General features: G+C 36.8%; 1 protein-coding gene across 1 annotated transcript in view; it reads left to right on the top strand.

The window, feature by feature from the left end:
- Positions 1 to 7,500, top strand: part of LOC136825786 (potassium channel subfamily K member 18-like) — a 248,885-nt gene that overhangs the window by 100,764 nt on the left and 140,621 nt on the right. The gene's annotated exons all lie outside the window — the stretch shown is intronic.

Below are 7,500 nucleotides of genomic sequence, written 5' to 3'. Positions count from 1 at the left end.
TTCCTCACCAAACTTTTTGTAAAAATCCAGATTTCGAGAATTGCAAACGCTTATTCCTCATTCGTCAAAAGGACTTATGTCAAGTATTCCACCGAACAATGAGACGAAGTATTGAAAACAGCATATTGTTTGGACAGCTTCTGTAGAGAACAATGGCGATTCAAATTTTCACAACTTTTTCCGCTGTCTTTGGAAAAGTAGGAAATAAGATTTTTTTTATATAATCTTGTAGCTGGATTTGCTGTTGCACTATTAAGCATTAACATGTGAATATGAATGGAATTATATATACATATATATATATATATATACATATATATATATATATATATAATATATATATATATATATATATACATATATATATATATACATATATATATATATATATATATATATATATATATATATATCTTATCTATATATATATATGCTAGAAACACAGGTGCAGTGCCTTTGCTTCACCTTTTAAAGTTTATTACTTTTCCATAAAAATAGGTTTCTTCAAACCTCCAGGGGGTAGAAGGAGGTTAATAGACAAGACATCTTTAAAGGCTGGTAGTACCTACTTTACAGCCACCAAAAACTAATACCAAGCTTATATTAATTCGACGTTAAGCTCTGGAATGATATCTTTTGTTCGTGATCGTTGGACATCTAATATCATTCGTATTTCTTGTTTAGCTCCGTTATCTTGCTGAAAGGCATCTTTTATTTCTGTTTCTCCCTCTCTTTGCAACGTCATCTTTCTCCTGTTCCCAATCAACTTTTAATCTCACAGCAAATAACTCAATGAACGTTTGTGTTTTCTCTCAGTGAAGTTTCACCTTTCCCTTTTACGTTTTCTTTTCTTTTATGAATCATCTTTCTTCTGCTTCCTTATATTAATACGAGTAGCTTTGGTTTTAATAAAGAACCTTAATAGGAATGAACTCCTCAAATCCCTATTAATTAGGGCGAATGAGTTATGAAGCCGTTCATTCCTCGCAAATTATTTCTCCAGATTATTTCCTACTCCAGGATTTCTGTTGGATAACAGTTAATTATCGACCTCGAATATTTGAAATCCGACCAAATCTTCCCCCCGCCCCCTTCCACAAGAAAGAAAACGGAAGGTCACAAATATAGGGAAAAGCCAAATTCGATCAAGAGAATTAAGAATCTAATATTAACATTGATAGGGATTACTATAAAGGTCTCTAATCGGCAGATTCTTTTTCATACTTATGGAATATCCGCAGCAGAGATGAAATTAGTTTTGGAAGACTGCGGTTCGTCTTTTCACTTAATTTTAACATTTACCAAAAATCAGCGAGCCATTACAGATTTGTTTACCATCCTTCCTGGAGTTCTGATATTCTGTAGGATTAAAGATTTCATTATAAGCTGCTGAGGCCATCTTATGCAAATTTACTGAGATGTGACCTAAAGGAAGCAAAAAAAAAAAAAATAGCCTGGAATACAATGTTTCTTGTTCCTCTTACATCACCTTTAGAAACTCTTTTGAGAACTAGAAATTTGTTTTCCAAATGTAAGTTCAAAGACTCAAAAGCACCCTTTGGTAAACTGCTTGAAATTGTCGTTACAATAAGCCAACTGAAACATGAAACATGCAACTTGCTTTTATTTATTTATTTATTTTTTCAGTTTATCCGATCTCAACGAGATATCCTCTTTTTTTTTAGCAGTGTTCATGAGTTTTCTATTTTCAAAAAAGCATCATTGTGCGCGGTAAGCTTAGTCAGCAAATTTGATCGGATCGTGTAAATCTTCGATTTACTTGGGAAAAAAAATAATGGATTTCTAACGTTGCCAACAAGTATATCTTTAAGAGAAACATAGACTTAGAAGTGTACATGTATAATATATTGGAAGATTTATAGTTTTAAAGGAAAGCAATGAATGGAAGACTTATATCCCTGTCAAACAGCCTTGTCTCAAAGAAAAGGTGTTAACGACCAATTGACATGTTGAAACGTCTGTCGTTAAGTCTTCAAATGAGACAAATATTTGTGGACGGAGACAGGTAACCGCAGGTCGCGTCGGCCAAGTGTAAAGGGTTTTTGGACCGTCTGTCAATTTACCGACTTCACAGTCTACCCAGATATTTTGTGATGTAAGGAAGTATATGGGAGTAATAACTATGTCCAGATCCATTCTCATGTAACTAACCAGTCTACTCGGCTCTAATCTTAGTTCTTTTAAAAGGTTCGTATGTGAAGACTTTGGCCTTTTAAGTAAACACTCTTTAACCCATTTAGATCGTTTCATTTTGTTTGCTTTCTTAGCACGAACAGCAAGAACCACGGCTAAGTTAATCAGTTGGTGCTCCATGGCAATGAGGAGCCGAGGTACTATCGATATGCTACCGTAGGTGAGACTGAGATCTCTTGGGTAGAATTCACATTTGGTCTGAATAATGTCAAGTCAAGACAGACAAGCGGCAGCCGACGTGACTCGCGACAGGTTGGGTAGTGTAAAGGGCCCTTAAGAATTCCACGTCATTCGTACCTTCAAAGAGCATCTTCAAATAAATAGGAAAAGGAATTTTGTCACCAACATCAGGCGGAGCGTACCGTGTTGATACCCCGCATTATCTGTATCCTATTCATATAACAAGGAACGTGACCAATGAAGCTTCTTGGAGTCGTCAATATTTTTTCATCACCTGTATCTCATTTCCTTTTGGATGGGAAGCGTCACAGGACAGATTATCATGCTTATGGAATTAATTTCCATGAAGTAGCTTTGATTATAATTTTCTCTTGATGTCACTGATAGCGAAGGGGGCCCGCATTACGAAAATTCCCCTCCTTCAAAAGTGACGATTCAGTTTGAATGTCACAGTTGATTATAATATTTTAAGCGACAGTGGGGTTCCTTTTCCGTGAGAATCTACTTAAATCTTTCAAGTTTACAGGTGACATGTAATAAGTAAAGGAACTGCTGCTCAGAATACGTAAATTCAAAACATTGGGAGATGGAAATTACGACGATTCAGTCTTTGCACACTAAATAATATAATGTTAATTTCATTTACTTGAAGGACAGGGTCTCTTACTGGGATATCCTAGCGTTAAAGTAGAGATAGAGTATGTATTTAATTTTGTATACTACATAAACACATTTTAGATCAATATCTCAAAACTTATTGTTCGTATTTACTCTGACACCTACAGAATAGTAGTTTTTGTTTGGAAACTAACTTGTTCAGAATTGTAAAATTTGCTCATTTTCCCTTTGCAAACTCCCTATCTTATTTTCTCTCTTATTAATATATCTCTATTTCTCATTTCCAGATGTCTTTCCTCGTTCTTTGCATCAGCGTCTATACACAATTTATTTTGCTATTATACTCATGTCTCTTTTTGACTGATTTGTTCACTCTTTATTTCTTTTCGTAAGCAACCCTTTCGATCCGGATAACGTTTGTAATTGTTTAATATGGAAATCCATCAGAAGTTTTAGGGGATGATGAACAATGTTATTCATCAATAACTGGCACCAACGAATAGATCTCGCGCAAAAATTGAAGCGTTTTGCAGTTCCATTGTTAAGGTTGGTAATCAACTTAACACAGTACTTTATATGAAGGTTTTAAAAGGGAACGTCTGCTTGGAATACCTGATCCGCTACAAGGTGGAGGGGCCGCGGGGGTGGGGGGTAGTTGAAGGGGGAGGGGGGTATGAGAGTGTCATCGTAAATGCTTAGCCCAGTTCCCATCTGGCGCATTGGTAATTCGTCCCCTACCCGCCATTTCTCTCTCTCTCTCTCTCTCTCTCTCTCTCTCTCTCTCTCTCTCTCTCTCTCTCTCTCTCTCTCTGTGTTTTTTACCATAAGAGCCCCTCATGACTTGAGTTGTCACTCGGAGCGTCGGAAGTTGACGAAAATCAGATGTCACGTGACACTTACGTTTCTCATTCGATCTCTTTTATCAGTTGGTCGTATGGTCTTAATTATGTAAATAGCTCAAGCGTTAATGAAAAGCAAACGTTCTGGAGACCAGAGAACCATTTACAGAGTATACGAAAGCAGTTATAATATTCTTTTCTTCCCTACGTACACTTCTCCTCAGCGGGGTTTCCCCCTTCAAGTAATCAAGCGAAGTCTCGTGTTTCAACTAATAAAGTTTTTGTGTTCAAACATTCGCTCAAGTTGCCAAAATGCTAATGCAAGCACAGGGAGATTAATAATTAGATTCAATAAACTCAGAGAAATTAGTGCAATTAGTGACAGGGAGTTGGTTCAAGAATACTAATTAGATTAAATAAATAGCAAGAATTATAATGATTTCTATGAAGTATTTTGGACGTTGTTGTTTAATTATATCTGTTTCTTTGATAAATCTGAGTCTCTCTCTCTCTCTCTCTCTCTCTCTCTCTCTCTCTCTCTCTCTCTCTCTGTGACAATGTAAAAAAAACTTGTAATTCATTCTTCTTTCTCTCTCTTATAAAGTGATTCGACACGACCTCTCTCTCTCTCTCTCTCTCTCTCTCTCTCTCTCTCTCTCTCTCTCTCTCTCTCTCTCAATGTGGCAAAGTGAAAAGCAATTGTACTTCATTAGTCCTCCTCTAATAAAGTAATTCGACTTACAATTTCTCTCCTTTCTCTCTCTCTCTCTCTCTCTCTCTCTCTCTCTCTCTCTCTCTCTCTCTCTCTCTCTCTCAATGTGACACTGTGAAAAGCATTTGTAATTCATTAGTATTTCTCTCTCTAATAAGTGCTTCGATAGTCTCTCTATCTCTCTCTCTCTCTCTCAGTGCGACAATGTAAAAAAGCACTTGTAATTCGTTATTCCCTATCGCTCTAATAAAGTGGTTCTATACATTATTATCTCTCTCTCTCTCTCTCTCTCTCTCTCTCTCTCTCTCTCTCTCTCTCTCTCTTTCTCAATGTTACAATGTGAAAAGCACATGTATTTCTTTAGTCTTTTTCTAACAAAGTGGTTGGACTTACAATCTCTCTCTCTCTCTCTCTCTCTCTCTCTCTCTCTCTCTCTCTCTCTCTCTCTCTCTCTCTCTCTCTCTTATTGCATACAACAACTATTCTTTTGTGTCTCCATCTCTCCCTTAAAGAGAATTTGTTCAGTCTTCCCACCTCCTGCGTGCAGTGATGTATGCGTCTGCGTGGCTGTATTTTTGTACACAACCAAACAAAAACAATTTTTCTAAATTCTTGCAACAAAGAAATCTCCCCTACCAAGTCGGAGCGTCAAGAATTTGACGTTTATAAATTTCCCTCCCGCCAGGAAGACAGAAATAGACAGACGTACTGACAGACTAAAGAAAGGGGGAATAAAAAAAACAAAAAGAGGACAGCCACACCGTAATCCGTTTAACAAAAAAGAGTGGACAGAGATACGCCTTTCAGTGAAATATCGTAGGATATTTTACTCGGATATTTTACTATACTTGTTTGCGTTCTCTGGGGAAATAAAGACTGTGAAGAGGACTGGGACATTCTTGTGAGCGATTGGTGTTTGTGTGTCCGTGTATAGATACGTGTCCATATACACATGTGTGGTATCAAAACGTGCATACACATCCCTGCGTACTTGACGCTATACATGCATTTATCTGTTCTACAATGAGTACGTATACAAGGGAGCGCTGACACACACACGCACACACACATGAATGTATGTATGTATGTAACCATCAGTAACCATGAACCATGTACCAGATCCTCCATTTATTGAATGTATGTATGTATGTATGTATGTATGCATGTATGCATGTATGCATGTATGTATGTATGTTTACGTAATCAATCAGTATCGCCAAACCATATACCATATCATCTATTTATTGTATGTATGTATGCTTACTTAAGGATCAGTAACGTCGTACTATACGCCAAATCCTCCATTTATCGTATGTATTCATGTATGCATGCATATATACTTACGTAAGTATCAGTAACTACGTACCACACATTTTATCCTCCATTTATCGTATGTATGTATGTAAGTATGTATGTATGTACGTATGTATGTTTACGTATGCATGTTTACGTAAGCATCAATAACGCCGTAGGCTACCATAACTAGATCATCCACTTTATGTATGTATGTATGTATGTATGTATGTATGTATACTTTATCATCGATAACATCGTACCATGTATCATATCCTCCACTTACCGTATGAATGTCTGTACCTCAGTATATTTACGTAATCATCAGTAACGCCCAACCATAACCAGTTCCTCCACTTTATGTATGTATGTATGTATATTTACTTTAGCATCGATAACGCCTTACCATATATTACTATCAGATCCTCGGAGGCATTTACTGCATGCATGTCCGTATCTCTGTATATTTAGGTAATCATCAGTAACGCCCTGCCATACACCAAATCCTCCATCTACAAAAATAAACTGACGACTCTCGCCTGACTTCAAGCCAAGAATGTGAGCATTCCATTCATATTCTTACCTCCTTAAACCTGCCTCCATAGGTCTTCCATCTTGGCATCGGGTTCACACAATGCCTAATGCCCTACTAATGGGTACTTCGGTGTAACTGGGAGTGAATTATGGCAGTCGTCAGGAATTTTTTTTTCTTTTTTTCACTCTGAGAAAGACGAATTATTGCTCCTTTCGTCTTGTGGGCGTTTCTTATTCCTTAGGCGGTTCGGAAGATTGCGTCTGTCATGAAGGTTTTGATGTCATTAGTGAAAGAGTTTCTCTCTCTCTCTCTCTCTCTCTCTCTCTCTCTCTCTCTCTCTCTCTCTCTTTATGTGTGTTACAAGGAGTTTCATAATGCTGGTTATTTTTCTTGGTGTATTTCAGCTCCTCTTAAAAAGCAGTTTGTGTATTCACTTTTCCGAGAAGATTTCAGAATCCAAAAAAAGCAGTTTTATTATATTCACTTTCCGAAGAAAGAAAGAAGAGAGAAGAGAGGGGGGGGTCGGGGCGGAAGAATGATAACACCACTTTATACGATATACTTATAACTCGGTCAAAAATTTATTTCATATCCATAATTTAACCTAAGATGCTTATTTCTGTTATTCTGTATGTATTCAGCTAATTCAAAATATTTATTGTTTCTAGTCAGTGAAACTATGTCTTTGCTGATTGATTTCTTCGTTTGGCCATCTCTCTCTCTCTCTCTCTCTCTCTCTCTCTCTCTCTCTCTCTCTCTCTTTCTCTCTCTCTCTCTCTCCATAACATTCATGATTTAAGTGCACAAATATATGAAGGGTACGATCAAATTATTATGACTGGATGGCATGCTATCTGTATTATAGTTTCTGCAGAACATATTTACAGTGTAATCCCAGTAATTAATGAATAAATGACCGAATAACCGATATCAAATAAAGAGTATCAGAGAATAATTAAATTTACCCATAAATTCTGCACTAATGACAATCGCTAAAAACGACTATTTTTCTTTCACAGGTCTCGGTGGTGTCTTCATTGACTTGGAAAGTTTCGAGGATCTCCAGAAAATAAAATCTCTGGTTCAAGAATTTAAACGATATTCAGTTA

This window comes from Macrobrachium rosenbergii, chromosome 3 (assembly GCF_040412425.1).
Source record: "Macrobrachium rosenbergii isolate ZJJX-2024 chromosome 3, ASM4041242v1, whole genome shotgun sequence".
Taxonomy (NCBI): domain Eukaryota; kingdom Metazoa; phylum Arthropoda; class Malacostraca; order Decapoda; family Palaemonidae; genus Macrobrachium; species Macrobrachium rosenbergii.
Note: the sequence above shows the minus strand (reverse complement) of the source record. Positions and strands in the feature narration are given on the sequence as shown.